The sequence below is a fragment of the Microcaecilia unicolor genome, chromosome 6 (genome assembly GCF_901765095.1).
Source record: "Microcaecilia unicolor chromosome 6, aMicUni1.1, whole genome shotgun sequence".
In the NCBI taxonomy this organism is placed as follows: Eukaryota; Metazoa; Chordata; class Amphibia; order Gymnophiona; family Siphonopidae; genus Microcaecilia; species Microcaecilia unicolor.
The window spans coordinates 155,355,051-155,378,228 of NC_044036.1; positions in this window are offsets into that span (position 1 = coordinate 155,355,051).

Consider the following 23,178-nt stretch of genomic DNA (forward strand, 5'->3'; position numbering starts at 1 on the left):
CATTGTTAGCTGTTTACTAAATGGTTGAACACTGGCACGGCATCATACAACATCTACCATCAAGTGCCAAATGTACTATGCAGAGAACCTTTTTAAAAAGAAATGCTCTGATGGCTGAGAGGCGCACTAAATCCCAAATCCCTGGGTTTATTAGCTTCTGTTCACCATCTTCAAGCTTAATACCACTCATCACTGTTATCATCACATCCTACTTTTTGTCCTCACTAGAATGCTTAGGAACAGCATGCAATTTTCATTACTAACATCACTGTGTAACTGTTTATACCGGATTTGGCGAATGCCTCTACCGTACTATGTAAGCCACATTGAGCCTGCAAATAGGTGGGAAAATGTGGGATACAAATGTAACAAATAAATAAATACTATTGTTGTATTACAATCTATTTTTCTTTGAGGTCCTTTTACTAAGCTGCGGTAAAAAGTGGCCTGCGGTAGTGTGGGCACGTGTTTTTGGCAAGCACTACGCCATTTTTTACCGTGGCTGGGAAAAAACAATTAAAAATTAGTGTGTGCCTACTTACGGCCTGAGCCCTTATCACCACCCATTGATCTAGCGGCAAGGGCTTTCGCACTATATGGGCGGTAACCATTCAGTGCGCACCAACTGCCGATTACCATCAGAAACGCTGCGTGCGGTAGAACATTAAAAAAATAATTTCTACCGCCGGAATGAGCGCAAGCCAAATCCAAAATTACCACCAGGGGGCACACTAGCCTGGCAGTAGTCTTACTTTGGCATGTGCTGCACGCGCGTAGGCCCTACCGCAGCTTAGTAACAGGGCCCCTTTTTTTTATGAAAGTATGGCTCAGTGTTTCCCAAGTCCAGTCCTGGCATACCTCTTGTTTTCAGGATGTTTTCAGGATGTCCACAACGAATACGCATGAACTTGATTTGCATATATTGGCTCAATTATATGCAAATCTCTTTCATGTATATTCATTGTAGATATCCTGAAAGCCAGGACCGGACTTGGGGAAACAGTGGTATGACCTTCAAGAAATACCATTATTTAAGTAGTGTGTTAGTGCAGGTTTATCAATACTGAATTAGGGTCAGGTATCAATGAAGTCAGAAACGCAATTCTCTATGCATCAATAGCGCATTAGTCCTACCGCCTACTAATATGACGACCTCAATATCTTTGTCACTTTGGTCATGGTAATATGTTGCTCCAGACAAGAATGTTTGCCTGCCTATGATGTCCTCACAGTAGGATTCAGCACAATTCCACAGGGAGTTTCTACAGAGATCAAGTAGTAATATATACTGGAGTGCAAATTCCAAGGTTGCGGTACACAACGGAGTGTGAAATACCAATCTGTACTTACCAAGAAAGAAACCTTGGAGTAATTGCGTATAATGATCTCAAGGTGCCAAAAAAAGTATGAGTTACTTCACCCATGAACTTTTCCCTCAGATGGACTCTCATAAGGCCTTACTTCTTGTGATGCTCCCAACTGTTTTAAGTTAAAGGCTAACACACCCCCTACCCACAGGTTGTTTTGTTTTTACCCCTGGATTCTATATATAGTGCACAAAATTGTGCATGCAAATTTGGAAACACACACAATTTAATTGAGTAACAAGCCAATCAGTACTGATGCTAGCAATCAATTATTGGTGCTAATTGACAATAATTAGAATTTATGTGTACATCTTGTTAGGCGCTATTCTATAAAGATGCACATGTAAATTCTTATTCGTGGATCTAAAAAAAGTCGCAGCCATGGGAGCAGCGTGGTTGGATAATGGGCATTCCAAGAATTTGTGCACACTGTTACAGAATATGGCAGATCTGCTCCTAATTTAGGAGCGAGGATTTACACCAGGTTTCAGCTGTATTTGTCTTTCATTTTGTTTGTCTTAGATTTTAACTTTAAAAAACAGGGTGTATTTATCGTGTGTGTCTGTAAAGTACTACACACAACTGGTAGCACTACATAAATAATAATAATATTTCACAGATGCTCACTTTCACCTTTGTTGTGTATGATTGCTATGATTCCACTGTTATTCATAGTGAGAAAGACAGTCTTATGCTACCAGACTGGAAGGACACCTTTCAAAATGTCACATCTATTGTACGTAGTTGATTTGGAGCTCTTTGGAAAATCATAACTGGAAATTTAACTGCAGCATGCCAGGGCCACAAATGAGCTAGACAGGGGCCTCACTCACAGTTCTTTGAATGACTCTTTTGCAAGGAGCAAAAAAACTCATATCAGCCACACCAAAATAGGCATAATTATACTTAGCTTTTTATCCCTAGAATCACAGGGATCTGGCACAGCTGTCATCCACTTTTTTAAGGTCCTATATTTGGGAATGAAGGGCCTGATATCCAGCTGACACTGATCAGTATTTTGCTGACTGCTGTGCTGGCAATAAACCTGGAAATTCAATGCCGGGTCATGTCCAGGCACTGGCACTAAATTTAGCCGGCTAACGCATAGCCGGTAGTACGATATTCAGCATATAAAGATACGACTGGCTTTTATACTGTCCTATTTATGCAGTTAAGAGTTAAGTGCTGGATATTAACACATAACCATTAGCTCTTCCCAGCTTTCACTAGAGGGAGAACCTCCTGAGGAAAACACTCCCTGGTAGAGGGAGCCATGGAACCATTTCCTTTCTCACCCATTGGGGATTTCATTCTTTGGTACCTATCCCCATCAAAGAGCATTTCACCAGAAGACCTAAACTATACCAAATTTAATCAAAAATGTCTTTCATTCTTATCTTCTCCTTCCAGAAAGTGTCATAACCCAGAGCAGACATAATTGATCTCTTCCCCTGATAGGCATGCTGCAGGAGACAATGGCCCCTATCCATAGACTGCTTAATTCATAGAATTATTTACGGAGAAGTCCCTGGATTAATGTTTAATCTAATAGACCTACCTCACAGAAATAGCTCCAGTTGTTCCCGATCCCATTTAAACTTACATTATCCAGACTACAACGGCCTCAAATACAAATCTATCTACTCATCCCTCCAGATGTAACCTAATCCACTTCTTTTGATTACATCAAAATTCATGGACACTATCTGACCTTCTATTATTCTGATTTACCTTGTTGTTTCATATGTTACCTATATGATTCTATCCTACTATTGCACTGTTTAATTGTATTGTAATGAACTGTAACATGCCTTATAGTATTGTGTAAGCCACATTGAGCCTGCAATGAGTGGGAAAATGTGGGGTATAAATATGTTAAATAAATAAATTAAATAACCAGCTAAGTGCCGATCTGACTCCAGAATGCCCCCCAAAATAGCCAGTTTTCAGTTTGGCGCCAATCAGTTATTTTCAGCAGCACTAACCATTTAAGTGTCGCTGAAAATTTGTGGTTTGCCCCAAACAGGCTATTTAACCAGTCAGGAGCCGTTTCTGGATGGTTAAATCATTATGAATATTGACCCCAGAATTTTGAACATAAATTTAGGCCCTCAACCATAATAAATATTCAGAGAACAATTTAGGTATCTATTTGTCAAAGAAGCTTAAAGCCTTAGAAAATTGTTTCCTCTGTTTTTTATATATTGTAAGGTCTCCACCACTGGGAGACTCTCGGAAAAGTCTCCTGCACTGGGAGACTCTTGAGTCCCACGGCCCTTTAGCTGAGCTGTGTGCTGTAATCCACTGCTAAAGAGCACACGGCAATCCACAAGGTCAGATCATTATACTTTATTGTAATCCCTTTGTGTCAACTGCTCCTCCAAAGGTAGTTCCCACCACAGCATTTCTTAAGAAGCATAGCAGTTCAACAGCATAGTATTCAAAACAAAACAAAATAAAAGCCAAAAGGGTCCAAAATCTTAGCAGTTCAAATAAAGCAGTTATGCAAAGCAATTCTTCAAACAAAGTAGCTCAAAAAGGGCTCAAACTCCCAGCAGTTCATGTATAGCAGGTATGCAAAGTAATTCTCCAAACACGATAGCTCCAGAAAGGGTTCAAACCCTCCCCAGCAGTTCATGTCAGCAGTTAGGCAAAACAATTCCCCAAACACAGGAGTTCAGAAAGGGTTCAAACTCCCAGCAGTTCATGTATAGCAGTTATGGCCAAAATCACCACTCTCCCTTTCAAAAGAAATCAACCTAGGGAGAGTGTCAAGGGTCCCTCCCCAACCTGCCAGCATTATACCCTGACCATCACCCGCATGACCCTTCCATGGTAAACCTGTTCTCTCAGCTCCCCTCGTGGGATAGCCACCTTTTCCCTTCTTCTACCAGGCTCTCCTCCCAAGCAGCCTTCTGCTGTTTCACCTCCTTTCCTTCCAGTTTAGTCAGAGCAGCAATCTCCATCAGCTCCTCTTGCCCTAGTTCTTCCTCCTTTTCTTCCCCTTGCCAGTCCATAGGTTTCTCCCCACACCCATTGCTCAGCTGCTCTCCATTTGCTTGATTGGGCAGGTACAGAACTCCTTCTCTCATCCTGGCTATCTGGGACAGGTTTTTCCAACTCCCTTCTCTTGACCTTCTCCTGACCTCCTCTGGGGGCTATTGGGGATTGAAGTTCCTGTTTCTACCATGGGACCTACTCAGGAGTTGCTGGGAATCGTAGTCTTTTCCTTTTCTCCAATCCCCCAGGGGAAAAGACTCCTTCCTTTCTCTACCCAGTTTCCCTCCCTCTCGAGCCTCCTCATTCCTCCATGTGCCTTCATTCTCCCTCTCACCCTCATATTCCTCACAATACATAGCCAAAACTTTAGTTTGTTCTCATTTTGGGTGATTAAATGAGGGATATTGGTTCCATATAAAGCATCCACGAGCAGAAGACTTGCCCTGATGCAAGTCTTCCCCTCTTCCCTCAAGACCCAGACATTAAGGAGTATAGTCTCCCCCTTCGCACTGTGGGGTCCTTTAACTAAGCTGCAGTAAAAAAGACCCTGTGGTAGTAGCGGGGGGCCTTTTTACCAGTGGGTAAAACGCCCCTAAACAGACCAGTTACCGCCACCCATTGAGATGTCAGTAAGGTCTCACACAGTAACTCAGCAGCTCGTGATGCTGCCCGACTACAGGTTAGCACCATGCTAGAACTTTTCCATAGTACTTGAAATGGCACGCGCTCGAGGCAGAACTACCACCAGCAGCCACATTGGGCCGGCGATAGTTTCAGGTTACCACGTGGCAACTCTTTAGTAAAATGGCTCCTGTAGACCTTGTATGAATACCTCACAAGACAGTTAACCGAAGGGTCTGTTATATTTCTTTCTGTGCCAACACTTACAATGTAGTAAATATATTTTCTCCTGCACAGACAGAATATAAAACCACCTGTGATCGTCCTTTCTAGAGAAAGTATACTATAAATGACTTTGATTCTGTATAGAATCTTAAGGTTTTGGTAATTATAATCAAACTTTTGGTTTGAAAATAATCAATAGCTTTGACAGATAAAGGATCAGAATGTACTATAGGGGTTTCTTTTTTTTTCCATTTTGTGTCAATAGATGTAATGCTTAGTACACCGGGTTCCAAGAGAGGTAACACAAGTGACATATTTTGACACATCTCAACGTCTTCTTTGACAGTAGCATTCCCTGCCAGCCTGTAGCATTTGATGTTTAAAACAAAGCCCTCAGATAATTCTCAGTTGGTCTAACGTGCTGAAACTCACAAACTGAAAAGGGCATGGAAATTTTCCTTTCACTTTATTCATCATTATTATTATTTAATTTTTTAAAGTTTTTTAACATTAACATTTTTCTGGTTTTATTATCCTTAAGATCTTATCCCGAGGCAGAATTTAACTGCAGGTCTGTGCTCCAGTGACAGGAAAGGTCATTTCAGAGAGTGAGAGAGTTGACCACAGTAGTTTACTAATGTCACCAGATTTGGATTGACAGTTCTATATCTGCGAGAAACTCGCCTGATGAGCTCTTATGAGATTTCAGGCACTTCTTCACAACTGCTACTAAATTATAGAATATTCAGCACACAAGTTCATGCCAACATGTGAAGGACAGATCTTCATTAGAATTCCTTCTGCCAAAGCATGAAGATCTCACTCTCAGTCAATGAAGGCTCCTTATCAAACTGCTTATTCAGAAATGGAAGGAAGTTTAAAAAAAAAAAAAGAAAACACTGTAATATCTCTCTGCGTAACTCCTGCAATAAAATTCTATGTTGTTCAGTACTTTTTTTAATTGATTTTTTTAAAGTACTATGAGGTGAGTTTTCGAAAGAGAAAAACGTTCCAAAAAGTGTCATAAACACCATTTGAAGGAATTTCTTCTCAAAACGTCTAAATTGGTATTTTCAAAACCTGTGTTGCAGGTTGTTTATCTATGCAATTCATCTGCATTGCATCCAAATCACAAGGGGGGTATGTTGGGGCTTGTCCTGAATTCTACAAACAAGGCACTGTTAATACTAACCTCTTGCCTGCAATGAGATTTTGTGGGATAAGACCGTTTCATATATGGCACCATTTATCTACAGAAGCCAGGTTGATATAGAATCAGTGCGTTTTTACTAGCAAAAAAGGTGCCGGTATTCAAATGCTAGGCCACCCTTCAGGGTGGGGTGATCACTGAGAAACCCACCCCACAACAGCCAGGCCCCCTGCAACCAGTCACAGAATCTATGACAAGGCAGAATTGGTGTGTAGAGCCTGAGCTCTTTCATTAAAACTTGGGGTCCATTGGTCAACTGTAGCAGACAATGGAAAAGGTGCCAGTACTCAGTACCCCCAAGTACCCCCTCAAAAAAGCCCTGTATAGAATTATTATTTTTCTTTTTTTTTTTTTTTTACAAAACTGATGAACTCCTGGCTCATTCAACAGATTTTAAATTGAATAATCTGTTTTATTTGCTTGTTTTGCTGTATATTATGGTTTAGGGAACTTTTGTCAACTGTTAAGGCTTTATTTACTATCCTGTAATGCCATTTTGCAGTAGTAGATTCACTCCTGCTCCTATCACCCCCACTGGACCACAAGGGAGGTGAGGTAGGCCTAGGGGAGGGCCTACCAAGACTAGGGGTTGGGGTTACTTCTGGGGTATGGGTACTAAGAAGAGAGGGCTCTTTTAGGGGGCTGGAGGGAGCTTGGAGGAGTTAAAAAAGGTTGGTCAAAGTAATTCGGATCCCGGATGATATTCAGCCGGGACCCGCATATGTTGTGGCAGCTGGCTGCCTGCCCAACAATTAGCCCTGGATACTCAGTGCCCATATCTGTACATAACGCTGAATATTAACAAGTGTGTTATCTATTTGGGAGCATTCAGTTAATGCTAAGAAAAGTTTTTAGTGTGTACATTTGTTATTAAAGAAGACATGCCACCTTATAATTGAAAGAGAAAAACGCCTAGATTTCGACCCAAATCGGGAGATAGACATTTATCTCACAAAAACAAATAAATTGGTATAATGGAAAGCCGATTATGGACGTTTTCAATTGCACTCCATCGCGGAAGCGTACAAAGTTGACGGGGGCGTGTTGGAGGCGTGGCGAAGGTGGAACTGGGGCGTGGTTATCGGCCGAGGAGAGATGGATGCCTTTCGCCGATAATGGAAAAAAAGTATGCATTTGTAGCTAGAATTTAGGGCACTTTTCCTGGACCCTGTTTTTTCCACGAATAAGGCCCCAAAAAGTGCCCTAAATGACCAGATTACCCCCAGAGGGAATCGGGGATGACCTCCCCTGACTCCCCCAGTGGTCACTAACCCCCTCCCACCACAAAAAATGATGTTTCATAACTTTTTATTTTCACCCTCAAATGTCATACCCACCTCCCTGGCAGCAGTATGCAGGTCCCTGGAGCAGTTGTTAGGGGGTGCAGTGGACTTCAGGCAGGTGGACCCAGGCCCATCCCCCTCCTACCTGTTACAATTGTGCTGCTTAATGCTTAGTCATCCAACCCCCCCCAAACCCACTGTACCCACATGTAGGTGCCCCCCCTTCACCCCTTAGGGCTATAGTAATGGTGTAGACTTGTGGGCAGTGGGTTTTGAGGGGGATTTGGGGGGCTCAACACACAAGGGAAGGGTGCTATGCACCTGGGAGCTCTTTTACCTTTTTTTTTGTTTTTGTAAAAGTGCCCCCTAGGGTGCCCGGTTGGTGTCCTGGCATGTGAGGGGGACCAGTGCACTACGAATCCTGGCCCCTCCCACGAACAAATGCCTTGGATTTATTCGTTTTTGAGCTGGGCGCTTTCATTTTCCATTATCACTGAAAAACAAAAATGCCCAGCTCACAAATTGTCGAATAAAACATGGACGTCTATTTTTTTTTCTAACATACGGTTCGGTCCGCCCCTTCACGGACCCGTTCTCGGAGATAAACGCCCATGGAGATAGACGTTTTCGTTCAATTATGCCCCTCATGTTCTCTTAGGCTTCCACGGCTGGTGTCATGACTGCTATGGCTGTCCAGTCTTGCTGCATCAGAGTACATGGAACCAATGTTTCAGCCTTTGTGCCTTGCCTTTCTTCAGGGTATGCTGTGAGTTCTGCAGTTTGTCTTTATATAGGTTACAGCACACAGATGGACATTAAGGACCACAGGATGGTGGCTGTCTCCCTAGATGGCTATAAAGCAGTGGCGTACCAAGGGGGGGGCGGTCCGCTTCGGGTGCACGCCGCTGGGGGGAGGTGCCGCGCGCCTGTCGGCTCTTCGTTTTCATGCTCCCTCTGCCCCGGAACAGGTTACTTCCTAATCCAGGGCAGAGGGAGCATAGAAACATTCCGGGGCAGAGGGAGCATGGAAACGAAGAGCCGACAGGCGCGCGGCACCCCCCCCCCCCCCCACAGCGGCGTGCACCTGGGGGGGGTCTTTCGCCATGGGGGGGTCACGCTGCACTCGGGGGGTTATTTCACCGGGGAGGGGTTGCGCTGTTCCGGGGGGGGGGGGGCGCTGCACCCGGGGGGCGGGGCGCATCTGCGATCCACACCAGGTGTCAGCGCCCCTAGGAACGCCACTGCTATAAAGCCACAGAAGAAAGAAAGATAAGTGAAGGCATACTGAGGCAAAGATGGCTGACATAAACACTGTCAGTCTAGGAGCGCAAAGCCAAACCACCATCATGGAAGAAATTACAGAAGCAGTAGTGTATGCCGTGGCAGGTAGGGCTTGAAGCTCAGAGATAATCATCTATCTTCAGCTCACCACATCATGTGACACTAGAAAAAATGTTAATGCAAATTAACTGAATGGCAGATAAAGCAATGCAGTTAGCTACACCTTTTGAGGTAATATTTACTACACCATGTTATCTGTCACATTTTATGTAATTGAAGAATAAAGTAGATTTGTTGAACCAGTGGCTTCTCCATCTGTCCTTCATTTCCCCACTTCCACATTCCTCATCTGTCACATTAACACACAGTAAATTCCTCTGCATTAGCGGCATGGCAGAGTCCCCTGCCCATTCCACACCGTTTTCCATGTTACATGATTAACTGAGAAATTGCTCTTCGCTGCTGCTAAGGTGCTAGCATAACTGTTAGCTCAACCCTTGCATTAACTATTTGTGTGTATAAGAACATAGGAGTAGCCATACTTGGTCAGACCAATGGTCCATCTAACCTAGTATCCTGTTTCCAAGAGTGGCCAATCCAGGTCACAAATACCTGGCAGAATCCAAATAATAGCAACATTCCATGCTACCAATCACAAGGCAAGCAGTGGCTTCCCCCATGTCTATCTCAATAGCAGACGATGGACTTTTCCTCCAGGAACCTGTCCAAACCCTTTCCAAACCCAGATACGCCAACCACAGTTACCACATCCACCGGCAGAGTTCCAGACCTTAACCATTCATTGAGTGAAAAATATTTCCTCCTATTTATTTTAAAAGTATTTCCATGTAACCTCCTTGAGTGTCTCCTAGTCTTTGTACTTTTGGAATGAGTAAAAGTTTGATTTACTTCTACTCATTCTACAGCACTCAGGATTTCGCAGACCTCAATCATATCTCCCCTCATCCATCTTCTTTCCAAGCTGCTGTCGCTGCTAAATAAATATGGTTCTTGTTGTATTGCAAAGTTTTATAATTTGCTTTTTTAATTTCATTTAGTCACTTTTATTTGGCCTGGTATTGTATTAGTGGCAGCCATTTTGAACTTTTATTATTATGATTGTCTCTTATGTTTTGTTGTATTTGTTGATTTTATACTCTAGTACATTACATTTTATGTTGTACTTTACCTTGAGCTTCCTAAGAAAAGGTAGAAAAAAATTAAAATTGATTAAAATATGCAGGTATCTACATACATAACAATGTTTATATTTAAAAATATATTTCTGTGCATAATGAGCAAGTAATACAAACTTCTCTCGTTGGTGTCTCTGACGGTTCTTACATAAAATGCTTCAACTGCTTCTCTTAACAATACCTGACAAGTTCCTTGACATCCCAAAGAGTTTCTTAAAATATTCTTAAACCTTTGGCATTTCTTTCTGCCTAGTGCCTCATGAATGAAACATTTATCCAGTCAGCAGCAATGGCAGAGGAGATGACCATGTTTCATCCTTCAACGTCAAAATTTGAATTACTGAGTGATTTCAGATAGCTTGATTAAGTTTCTCTATGGCTGCACTGGTAAAAAACCAGATAATTTTGGCATCTGTTGCAAATTCTACATTCTCAAAATTCACTGTATTATGGTCTATTAAGATTGCATTGCTTTATTATGCAGAACTTGCTTTCTTTACCGGAATACATTTTTTTTAATGTTCTTGATTAGCAGCGTGGTTCTAATGTGGTAATAAAGTTGTAATTGTTATTGATTTGACATTTGATGGTAGGTATATCCACTCCAGGTCCCATAGAAAGGGAGAGAAGTGGAGAACTGCTGGAGTGGATATCGAGGCCCTCTTTGCCTAACGGGGGTCTTTTGGACTGTGTGGGTGTCCCGGGAACAATTTATAGACCAGCCAATGTCATCAGGGTGGGACTGGTACTGAGGTCTTAAGCTCGCAGTTACCTGCAGCATATCCACAGGGTGTGGCCAAAGGGGTGTGCCCTAAGGGGCACACCAGGCCCCTTTAGAGCCCCAGCGGAGTCATGGGGGAGTCTGAAATTTTGCCTGGAGGTCTCTTCCTTTTCCTTTTATTATGGGGGAAGAGGAAAGCTAAGATCAGACATTTGGTGGTAGGCACCTCCACTCTAGGACCCACAGAGAAGCATTTGGTGTCCTTGCCTAAGGGTACCACATCCCCTCCTTTGAGCACTGGTATGGACTCAAGCGCCTCATTGAGCTCAGAGGAGAGGCAGTCCCCACAACCACCTATTTCTTCCCATGTATTTCCCACCAGACGTTTATTCCAAGAAGGTTTTTCCTCTGTTGGGTTAGTATCAGACCAGCTTGGGCCATTATCTTCTACATCTGTTTTCTCTTTGAAACCAGTTGAATTTCCAATGGAAACTTTAACAGAAGATGTTGAAGCTTCAAAAGTTACTTTATTTAATGTATGGAAAATGTTTAAGAGGATTGAGACTATGCTAAAGGGTCCTGTACAACAACTTTTTCCCAGCAAGTTCTCTCGAAGTTGGTTGACTTGGACTCAAAGGTTTTGCAGTTAGATAACATTGTAAAAAATACTGAATCTGAAATTGAAGTACTACATCAGACAGGATAATCTGGAATTAAAAATAGTTTGTACCAGCATAGATAGATTAATAGATTAGAAGATTAGCATTTTGAATTTTCCTAAATATCCATTATTGCCTGCAGAGATACTGCTATGGAAATATTTCAAGGAAGTTTTATCTTTGCCTAATGTTGATACTATTGACTTAACAAATGCTATTATTTGCCTAGAAAAGTATTGGCGAAGGCCCAGGAGAATTTGAAAACTGAGGTGTTATCCTTTAGAGATAATGATATGGATAATTTAACTGCCTTTTTAGAGTCTTCTCAGGATGATATTCCTCATAGTCCCCGTTCCTGGTGTCTTTTTCTTCAGCCTAAGGAGAATTCATGTGCATGGAGAACTCGGTAGATCCCACGAAACAGAAAACAATAAACAAAAAAGTGAGAATGTGAACCAGGCTTAACCAAAAAACTGGAACCAATTTTTATATATAAAACAAATAATATTTGTTTGTTTTAAATATAAAATTTGGTTCCAGTTTTTTGGTTAAGCCTGGTTCACATTCCCACTTTTTTTTATTGTCTTTTTCTTCAGTATAGGAAAAGGCTTTAATTATGCGGAGTTACTTTAGAAAGAAAGATTTCCTTTGTTGTGGAGGGAACATACAGATATTTCTGGATGCTTCTAAAGCTACTCAATTAAGGCGTAAGCAATTTCTTCAGATAAAACCTAGGGCTTTAGCTTTAGAAGCTACTTTTTAAAAAAGTTTCTCTCCAAATGCTTGATTATCTGGAGTTAATTATTTTTTCTGTCTGCCAGATCAGTTGGAAAGATTGATGTTAAATAGGGAAGATAATTGATAATATCATGTGTGGTTTATAATAATATCGCCTTAATTAATCTTATTCCAGTTAGGTAGAGACTAATTGTCCTTGACTTCTTCCTTATTGTTTCTAGCATTTTGTTCCTCTCTTCTCCCATAATATGGACTGGATTGGTTACCTGATATAGTGCTTGATGTACTTGTATTTGAAAAATTTATGAAATTAAAAATAAATAAATAAACAATGTTAAAGAAAACATACTTGGAGGTCTGATGGGGATGTTAAAAAAAACTAAGGATAAATAAATATAGGATATAGTGCCTAGTACTCAGCCCAGTCTTTGATCCCTGACTGATGAAATCACCTTGCCCCATCATTCAATAGTTATTCAAGTTTTGCCAACTTCATTAATAGTGCATTGGCAAGAGAATTCTTCATGAATAATGATTCAAATTTATTTATTTATTTATTTGTTACATTTGTACCCCACATTTTCCCACCTATTTGCAGGCTCAATGTGGCTTACATAGTAGCGTAGAGGCTGTTGCCAATTCGGTTGATAACAGATACAAAGTTATATTGTGGTCAGATGAGGTAGGTGTGGATCAAGCATCAAGAGGTTGAAGGAATTGAAGATTATAAATTGTCCAGTATGATCATTAGTTATTCTGTGTGCTGGGATTTATGTTGGATCGGTGGGATAGGCCTTTTGAAGAGGTGAGTTTTGAGTGATTTCCTGAAGTTTAAGTGGTCATGGATTGTTCTCACAGCATTTGGGAGTCCGTTCCATAGTTGTGTGCTTATATAGAAGAAGCTGGATGCGTAAGTTGTTTTGTATTTTAGTCCTTTACAATTTGGATAATGTACGTTTAGGTATGATCGTGATGATCTGATTCTGATTCTGTTTATGTTAAGTTAATGTTTATTCATCTCTATCTATCTATCTATCTATCTATCTATCTATCTATCTATCTATCTATCTATCTATGTCTGCAAAATGACACATCTTAACAATAGCCCACACAGATAACTTCATCCCTTCGATGAATAGGTTTCTAAAATAGGGCAGCTACATGCTGAATCAACACCAGTTAAATGTAAAAGTTGTGAAATCACCACTTCTACATGGAAGCTACCAATCATTTTATTCATGTGTATGCTTCTACACTGGCTGCTCCCATTGCCTTTTTGAAAATACTGTTGGAATTAAATGCATCCTAACCTGGACATTTCAATTCCGATCCCCATGTTCTATGTAAAATTGAGCTTTTAATCTATTTGAACATTCCTTTAGGGCTCATTTTCAAGAGAGAAAAATATTCAAAAAGTGTCATAAAGCAGCATTTCTTCTCAAAATGTCCAAATTGGTATTTTTGAAACCTATTTTACAGGCATTTATTTATGCATTTCTTCTGCAATTTGTCCAAATCACAAGAGGGCGTGTCAGGGGCATTCTGAAGATGGGAATAGGGTGGGCTTAGGGCATGCCTAACACTTGGATGTTTTAGAGCCATAATAGAACAAAATGAAAATGTCTAGGGCAAAACTTGTTTTGGTCCAGACCTGTTTTATAACAAACAAAAAGGTGCCCTAAATAACCAGATGACCACAGGAGGGAATCGGGGATGGCCCTCCTTATTCCCCCTGTAGTCAATGATCCCCTCCCACCAAGTGCAAGGTGATACATGTGGGGAAAAAAGAACCTGAATTACAGCTACGTCATGCAAGGTTCCACGTTAGGAGTTACGAACCAAGAAAGAGATCTGGGTGTCGTCATTGACAATACACTGAAACCTTCTGCTCAGTGTGATGATGTGGCTAGGAAAGCAAATAGAATGTTGGGTATTATTAGGAAAGGTATGGAGAACAGGTGTGAGGATGTTATAATGCCGTTGTATCGCTCCATGGTGCGACCGCACCTTGAGTATTGTGTTCAATTCCGGTCGCCGCATCTCAAGAAAGATGTGGAGGGGCATAATCGAACGGAAACGCCTATCTCCATGGGTGTTTATCTCCGAGAACGGGTCCATGAAGAGGCGGGCCAAAACGTATTTTCGAAAAAATGGACGTTTTTGAGCTGGGCATTTGGTTTTTTTTAGCGATAATGGAAACTAAAAATGCCCAGCTCAAAAGCGTCCTAATCCGAGTCATTTGGTCATGGGAGGGGCCAGGATTCGTAGTACACTCGCCCCCCTGATATGCCAGGACACCAACTGGGCACCCTAGGTCAGTGCGGTGGACTTCAGAAAAAGCTCCCACATGCATAGGTCCCTTACCACGGGTGCTGAGCTCCCAACCCCCCTCCCCCAAAACCCAGTACCCACAAATGTACAACACTACCATAGCTCTTAGGGGTGAAGGGGGCACCTACATGTGGGTACAGTGAGTTTTGGAGGCCTCCCATTTACCAGCACAAGTGTTACAGGTGGGGGGGGGATGGGCCTGGGGCCACCTGGCTGAAGTGCACTGCGGGGCCCACTAAAAGTGCTCCAGGGACCTGCATACACGCAGGCCTCTAGGACTGGTTGCTGCTATATAACATTGGCACACCAGTTGACACCTGAAGACTAATCTCTCCAAAAACGTCCTTTATTGGAATAACCGCCTTTACTCACAGTTAACTGCAGATCAGAGGTTGTGCCCCACTGGCAACGAGTCTCCCTGGTACTGAGATGAGCAGTAGGTCAGAGCTGGCAGAATGCTGTACAATGCCCTCTTTCAGCCACATTCAAGGTAAGAACTAAGTTGTCTAACGTGGCTAACACAGGAAAGGGAACTAAAACTGGCTTACAAAAATGGCCACTACCACATGGACTACAACAGGAAACACAACAGGGCACACTCTGACCCAGTAGGCAGGGGGAAAAGCATCATGGGAGAAGAGCCTACCAACTACCAACATCGTGAGACTGTAACACAAGCTAATGAAATCACGGAGCCCAATACCCTACACCCACCACAATGCAATGCTGATGTGACCCTGTACTGCACCCGAGAGCCACATCTGACCCAGGGAAAGGCTGTGAGAGGATCGAACACATTCTGCTGTCATGGAGGTGGGTACGGCATTTGAGGCTGGCATACAGGCTGGGAAAAAAGGTTTTAAAGTGGGGGGGTTTTTGGTGGGAGGGGGTTAGTGACCACTGGGGGAGTCCAGGGAAGTCATCCCCGATTCCCACCAGTGGTCATCTGGGCAGTTGGAGCACTTTTTTGGGACTTGTTCGTGAAAAAAAGGGTCCAAAAAAAGTGACCCAAAATTGCGGTCAAAAAGCCTTTTTTTCGATTATCAGCTAAAGACGCCCATCTCTCCTCGGCTGATAACCACGCCCCAGTTCCGCCTCCACCATGCCTCCGACATGCCCCCGTCAACTTTATTCGTTTCCGCGACGGAGTGCAGTTGGAAACGCCCAAAATCGGCTTTCGATTATACCGATTTGGGCGCCTTTGCGAGACAAACGTCTATCTCCCGATTTAGGTCGCACTATAGGCGTTTTTCTCTTTCAAAAATAAGCTGGATAGTAGAACTAGAAAAGGTGCAGCGAAGGGCGACGAAAATGATAGCGAGGATGGGACGACTTCCCTATGAAGAAAGACTAAGGAGGCTAGGGCTATTCAGCTTGGAGAAGAGACGGCTGAGGGGAGACATGATAGAGGTATATAAAATAATGAGTGGCGTGGAACAGGTGAATGTGAAGCATCTGTTCACGCTTTCCAAAAATACTAGGACTAGGGGGCATGCGATGAAACTACAGTGTAGTAAATTTAAAACAAATAAGAGAAAATATTTCTTCACCCAACGCGTAATTAAACTCTGGAATTCATTGCCGGAGAACGTGGTGAAGGCGGTTAGCTTGGCAGAGTTTTTAAAGGGGTTGGACGGTTTCCTAAAGGACAAGTCCATAGACCGCTACTAAATGGACTTGGGAAAAATTCACAATTTCGGGAATAACATGTATAAAATGTTTGTACGTTTAGATAGCTTGCCAGGTGCCCTTGACCTGGATTGGCTGCTGTCGGGGACAGGATGCTGGGCTTGATGGACCTTTGGTCTTTTCCCAGTATGGCATTACTTATGTACCCCTAAAAATGTGAATAAAAATAGTACTCACTAGCCTCTACGACAGCCTCAGATATTACAGACAGGTCCATTAGAGCAGCATGCAAGTCCCCAGAGTAGTGTAGTGGTGGGTGCAGTGTACTGTAGAAAGGTGGACCCAGGCCCATACCTCCCCCTTCCTCTTATACTTGTGGTGGAAACTGTGAGCCCACCAAAGCTCATAAGAAACCCACTGTACCCATATATAGGTGCCCCCTTCACCCATAAGGGCAATTGTACTGGTGTGCAGGTGGGGGTAGTGGGTTTTGGGTGGGATTTGGAGGTCTCAGCAGACAAGATAAGGGAGCAATGGTGAGATGTGTACCTGGGAGCATTTATATGAAGTCCACAGCTGTGCCCCCTAGGGTGCCCCATTGCTCTCCTGGGGGACCAATCTGCTAAATTTGCTGGCCCATCCTATGTCCCAATGGCTTGATTTTCTACATTTCTCACTTGTACATTTTTTTTTTAATGGCCTGAAAATTTTATTTATTTATTTCCTGCATTTGTATCCCACATTTTCCCACCTATTTGCAGGCTCAATGTGGCTTACATTATGCCGCAATGGCCATCACCATTAATGGAATGATAAATACAGAGAGGTGTTACAATTAAGGTATATGAAAATATCAAGTAAATTAGATGTAAAAAATAAAATATCAAGTGAATTAGAAGTAAATAAATAAATAATTCATAACAGGTATATACGAACAGGACAAGGTAAAACGTTCAATAAACGCACAGATGTCCGACTTAGATGTCATATCAAAAATGCCCTCTGCATGTCATTCTATGAGTGAAGTAACCAATGGTAACTGAACACACACACACACACACACAAACTGTAATCAACAGTAACTGAAACCACAGAGCTCAAGGCTTTTCTTAGTCAGTTGAAGTTAATCTTTTTTTCTTCTTTTCTGTCATTCTTTTATTAATACAAGATTTTTGCATACATACATTTATTCTGATATTTACGAAGGTAGAGCTAATTGTTATTGAAAATGCTGGAAAAGTGACACTTTAGTGCCAATGTTTTTTTCAAAGGTGATTAGTGAATAAAATTAGTCTCCTTGCTTAATAACTGACAGTAGCTACAGCTGGATTGCCCAAGGCCAAAAATTATTAATTGAGAAGGATACAGTCTCATTTCTCCCCATTTTTTTCTATCAAAACATAATGCATTCCTAGAAGTTGGAAACATAACCTACAGGCACTGAAATCACAATGTTTATGTTGATATGCTATGCAAAAAGACAAAACATGTAAGGTTGGGTTCACTATAGTCAAACATTGCAATGCTAATTTATTCAAGGGTGACAGATTTTGTACTTGCGGGTCTATTAAAAACTGACAGTTTTCACTGTGGTTTGTCTAAAATATCTTGACACAATATAAAAGACAATTAGTACATGTATTATTTAAAAAATATATATTATTAGGAATTATTGGATGGAGTTGCATTCGTAACCTAATTAACTTCTGTAAGGCACTGAAACCACATCTCTTTAATAAGACATACCATAATGACTTATAATTGGAACTGTAATTCACCATCATTTACTTAACAATCAGATTATGTTCTCCCGATATCGTATTGTTTAATTTTAATATGCAATCCATGTTCAATATGTGATACCAATTGTATATTTTCCCTTTTTTACCTGACCATTTAGCACTCATGTTCTATATATATTACCAATTGTATATGTATTCTGAAATGACATAAGCCATGACGGAAAATTGTAAGCCACATTGAGCCTGCAAATAGGTGGGAAAATGTGGCATACAAATGCAACAAATAAATAAATAAATGGAGTTGCATTTGAATTTACGTCAGAGTTTTCACAATAGGTTCATTAAATTTATGCCATCAAAAATATAAGATGTACATTTCTAGAGTAGGACATTGAACAAAGTAGACTACCACAATGTTTTTCTTTGTTCTCTGATTTATCATCCGTTTCATCATTTATAGCAGAGCATGTCATTTTCCCTTCAATTGATTTGATAAAATATCACTTGTTCTTCCAGTTTGGGACCTGCTAAGCAAAGAATTATGAATCTGCTGTTGCTAGGAATCTTCATTTGGAAAAAAAAAATGTTAACAGAATTTCATCACAGAATTAAACTGTTACCTTCAGAATTTTTGCCGTTAGAGAAGTCTCAAATTTATCACAGTTACTGTGGGCTCCAGAGATTCTCACACACAAAAAAAATGTTTTTTCATGTAGTATATTAACTGTATCATTAATCCATACGTATTCCACTAAGAAGGCTAATTCTGACAGAGCTAAGGTATTTTAAATGCACTAAAGAGCATGCGGCAGACCAAAGTTTTCCAAAAGCGAAAAAAAACTGTCTCTGTTTATAATTTGCTATGTTGGTGCTTTAGTCACTATGGGGCCCTTTCACTAAGTGGCGGTAAACCCAACGTGGGGTTACTGCTTGGCAATCCGGAACCACTGTCGGCCCAACGTGCGTACTGGTGGTAGTTCCACCCCCAGCACACGGCATTTCTGGTGCTAGCAGAAATATTCAAAAAATATTTCTGCAGGGGGTTACTCAGCGGTAATCAATCAGTACCTCGCGCTACCCAGTTACTGCCGGGTTAGCATGGGAACCCTTATCACCGCCCCAGTGGGTGGTGGTAAGTGCTCCTCCCCGAAATGGCCATACAGTAATAGTAGCATAGTAGATGACAGCAGATAAAGACCTGTACGGTCCATCTAGTCTGCTCAACAAGATAAACTCATATGTGCTACTTTATATGTATACTTGACCTTGATTTAGCCTTGCCATTTTCGGGACATAGACCATAGAAGTCTGCCCAATACTTGCCCCGCCTCCCAACCATCGGTGCTGCCACCCAATCTCCGCTAAGCTTTTGAGGATCCATTTGTTCCGAACAGGATTCCTTTATGTTTATCCCATGCATTTTTGCATTCCGTTACCGTTTTCATCTCCACCATCTCCCGCGGGAGGGCATTCCAAGTATCCACCACTCTCTCTGTGAAGAAAGTACTTCCTGGCATTTTTCTTGAGTCTGCTCCCCTTCAACCTCATTTCATGTCCTCTAGTTCTACCGCCTTCCCATCTCCGGAAAAGGTTTGTTTGCGGATTAATACCTTTCAAATATTTGAACTTCTGTATCATATCACCCCTGTTTCTCCTTTCTTCCAGGGTATACATGTTCAGGTCAGCAAGTCTCTCCTTATATGTCTTATAACACAAATCCCATAACATTTGTGTAGCTTTTCTTTGCACCGCCTCAATTCTTTTTACATCCTTAGCAAGATACAGCCTCCAAAACTGAACACAATCTTACCAATATGGCCATGTCTTTTTTTGGGCCTTTTTACCCACTGCGTGGTAACATGGTACCCACTGCATGGTAGCGAAGGCGGGACAGGGGCGTGCGTTGAGATAGCTGGCTTCGCCCAATAATGGAAAAAAGAAAGCCGGCCGTCACAAGAATTTGGTCCGCTTTATTTGGACCCTTTTTTTCAGGTCCAAGTCCCAAAAAAGTGCCCCAACTGACCAGATGACTACCGGAGGGAATCGGGGATGACCTCCCCTGACTCCCCTAGTGGTAACTAACCCCCTCCCACCCTCAAAACAACAACTTTAAAAACTTTTTTTGCCAGCCTGTATGCCAGCGTCAAATGTCATACCCAGCTCCCTGAAAGCAATATGCAGGTCCCTGGAGCAGTTTGTAGTGGGTGCAGTGCACTTGAGGCAGGTGGACCCAGGCCCATCCCCCCCACCTGTTACACTTGTGGTGGTAAATGGGAGCCCCCCAGAAACCCACTGTACCCACATGTAGGTGCCCCCCTTTAGCCCTTAGGGCTATGGTAATGCTGTAGAGTTGTGGCCAGTGGGTTGGGGGGGATTTTGGGGGGCTCAGCACCCAAGGGAAGGGTGCTATGCACCTGGAAGCTAATTGTTTTATTTTTTAAATTTTTTTAAAGTGCCCCCTAGGGTGCTCAGTTGGTGTCCTGGCATGTCAGGGGGGCCAGTGCACTAGAAATGCTGGCTCCTCCCACGCCCAAATGCCTTACATTTCGCCGGGTTTGAGATGGCTGGCTCCGGTTTCCATTATGGTTGAAAATCTGAGTCGGCCATCTCATCTAACCCCGGCGAGCGATTTGGCCAACGCCAAGTGTATTTCAAAAATATGCTTGGCTCCGCCCCCTCACGGAGCCGGCCCCGAAGATGGCTGCCCATCGATTTGGCCGGCGCCGTTCAATTATGCCCCTCCACATCAGCCAGCTTCACTGGTGCTATGAGAGCCTGAGAACCACCAATGTAAGAAAAAAAAATCCCACATTAACTCTTCAGTCTCTCTAACCCATAGCAGCTGAGAACAGAAGATACTAAGGGGTCCTTTTACGAAGCAGCGGTAAAAAATAGCCTGCAGTAGTGTGGACATGTGAAATTGGCGTGCACTGGGCCATTTTTTTACCGCAGTTGGGGAAAAAGGGCTTTTTTCTTTAATGAGGGCAGTAAATGGTCAGGCACTAAAATTAAAAGTATCATGCGGCTGTTTACTGCCTGAGCCTTTACTACCACCCATTGACCTGGTAAGGGCTCACGCACTACTCAGGCAGTGATCAGGCAGCGTGTGCCAATGTGGTCACAGTGCCGATTACCACCGAGAGCGCCCCCTGCGGTAGAAAGAAGAAAATATTTTCTACCATGGGAAACAGTGCACGCCAACTTTGAAACTACTGCAGGGTGCCTGCGCTACCCCTGCACTAGTGATAATTTAGCACATGCTACCCCGCATGTTAGCCCCACCGCTGCTTAATAAAAGGACCCCTAAAAGAGGTAACACTAGAAACAGACCTTCATCCTCTAAAGCTCGCAGAGCTGGCACCTACGTTGCCACGTGTTTTTTTCTTTACAAACTCAACATTAGATTTCTTGGATGGTTGGGTGCCATTCCAATTTCCAAATCTCTTCACACTGCAGAAATTATTCTCAACTATAAGAACTAGTCAGAGACCATGAGAGTTATATCTATACTTTGAGCAATGGGTTTTTACCACTGATATAGGAGCCAGCTTTGTGGTTGCCAGTGGGTGCTGAGCATCACGAATATTGAGCAAGCTCCTTCATTGTATCCAGGAAGGGGCAGTTTGTATTATGGTGACACCCCAATCATGTTGATATGTTAGTTTAACAGGGTTTTAAAAAGCTTGGATGATGAAAGCAGTCAGCTTAGCGGGGTTTAAAAAAGGTTTGGCTAATTTCCTAAAAGAAAACTCCATAAGCCATTATTAAGAGGACTTGAGAAAATGCGCTGCTTATTTCCAGGATAAGCAGCGTAAAATCTGTTTTACTCTTTTGGGATCTTGCCAGGTACTTGTGACTTGGATTGGCCACTGTTGGAAACAAGAAACTGGGCTTCATGGACCTTTGGTCTGTCCCAGTATGGCAACTGTTATGTTCTGCCCATGACCGGTAGCTCTTATACTTCGACACTTCTGCATGCCGAACATTAATTAGCTTTTTTATTGGCTAAGACCTAAGAAGCCAAGTTTCAATTAGAGTCAAGACAAGAAAAATGCAGCAATTTTGATGACAAATCAGAGCAACAAAATTCAGCCCGTCAGGCACTGTCCCTGAGAATGCCTAAACAATAACAACAACAAGAAAAAACAAAAGCTGAGAGTAATATTGAGCAAAAGTCATTGGCTTCTCTGTTCATAAGCAACTAAAAAAACTCAAAACAATATTTGTCAGATGTCACACAGCACTGGGCGAAAGTTATGACTATGATGGTTTAGGTGTTTTTGTGCCTTCACTGCCCATGTGATCACAGCAATATACTGTAATATCTAGTATTCACAAGAGGTTTTGATCAATTTTATTAAATATTTTCCACTGCAATGAAAACTCTGTACACTAAGGCAGAAAAATCTGGTTTTTATGAAGAGGGTATACCTGCCAGCTTAGTTCATATTACAGTTTGCTTATAGAGAGATTTACAGATCAGAAAAAAAAGAACAAGGGAAACAAAAGGAAAAATAACCACATTCAAGTTTTTTCTTTGAACTTGGGAAACCACTGAGGTTTTCACAACAATGTAGCTAATCTTTCGGTGCATAGACTGAAGACATCTAAGAAATGTAAGTCAAAGATCTGAATGAACTACAAAAGATGTTTTAACTCTGATGTTTTGCAAAAGAGATCTGATGATAAAGAAAGCAGACGATTGAAGATAGAGTTAATCAACAGTACAGTATTAAAAAAAACAACTGTACTTGTTAAACTAGAAAACCAAAATAAAAAAACAATGATTAATTTATGTCTTTTAATATTTATTTTAGTTTCATTGTCCTTCAAATGTCCCTTAGTACTGAAAATTTATTAACTTGAAGTTAGTCCCTTATGAATCCACACCTCTCTCCCTCTCTCTCTCTTTCTCATTTCAAAGTTTAAAATATGCAAGCATCTTTATTATCTGAGAACAGAATGCAATTATGGCTTCCAACTTCAGAAGGTCAGTTGATATGTATTTGCCACAGGGAAATTTCATCACATCAAAAATTTGCATTTAAGTATATTTCAAATAACTTTACAGAGGATTAGTGTGAATTCCTGCAAAACTGTTAGATGTATGTGGGTTAACATGCTGAAGAATGTAGTGAAACCTGGAGAGGATGATTTCCAAATGATTTTACCTGA